Raw genomic sequence first — 906 nt, 5'->3', positions numbered from 1 at the left:
TCCAGGTGGCTTTTGCACCCAGGAACAGTGGAGACCTGATAATTCACATATTTCTTCTCTCCTGGGGGATTTACCAGAATCACCCTTCCTGCCTGTGGGACCAGGAGGTGATGAGGAAACACCCTCCAGAGCCTCGCTGTGCCCTGCAGTGAGAGCGGTCAGGGTCTTGTCCCAGCTGGAGGCTCCACAAATCATTGGAGTCATTGCAATAAGAGCTCACGAAATAAATGCCTTCTGCTTGAAGAATATGTTTTTTAGCTTCACGTTAACCTTTATTTTTTGTGGGGCTGGGTGACATTATTAGCACCCGTTCTTACTGCTGAAGTGAAGCATTTTGTTGTAGTGTGGGTGGGAGATGGGTTATCGTCAATATGGAACAGATCTAGAGAATGGCTTCTGTTATTTACTTCTTTTCTGTTCTTGTAGGATGTGTGACACCATTTAACTGAATTCATCGCTTAGCAGAGTCCAATTAAAATCTGAATTGTCACCCAGGCACCAGTGGGAGACTTTCCTTGATTCAGCTGTGCCCAGCACACCACCATTTCCTCAGGCCACAGCATGCTGCGTTCTGAGGGCACAGTCAAAAAAACATAAAGGCAAAACACTTGTTTGCAGTGTATTGATGATGGGACCTCCCTGTTGTGCCCCAAGGCGGTGTTCTGTGGGGTAAAATGGAATTAGAGGTGTTAGCAAAACGTCTCCTTGGCCGGTTACAGACTCGGGAATCACACCCATAAGGGCGGTCGGGTGCAGGGCAAAAAGCGCGCTTCTTTCTTACCGAGGCGCAGCCCGGCCGCCCGAAAGGTGGAATTGAACCACTCTGTCGCTAGACAGCTACAGGTTTGAAGCCTGCACCCCAGACCACTGAGGGTCATCCGGGCAACTAACCATCCCCGAGCGCCT

At 49.7% G+C, this 906-nt stretch overlaps 1 non-coding gene across 1 annotated transcript; it reads right to left on the bottom strand.

The window, feature by feature from the left end:
• Positions 1-798: 798 nt before the first annotated feature.
• TRNASTOP-UCA lies at positions 799-884 on the bottom strand. Its single transcript has one exon. It is a non-coding gene; the product is annotated as a tRNA-Tyr (tRNA).
• Positions 885-906: the final 22 nt, after the last annotated feature.

The sequence above is a fragment of the Merops nubicus genome, unplaced genomic scaffold, assembly GCF_000691845.1.
Source record: "Merops nubicus isolate BGI_N331 unplaced genomic scaffold, ASM69184v1 scaffold45936, whole genome shotgun sequence".
Classification (NCBI taxonomy): Eukaryota; Metazoa; Chordata; class Aves; order Coraciiformes; family Meropidae; genus Merops; species Merops nubicus.
This window is presented reverse-complemented; position numbering and strand designations above follow the sequence as displayed.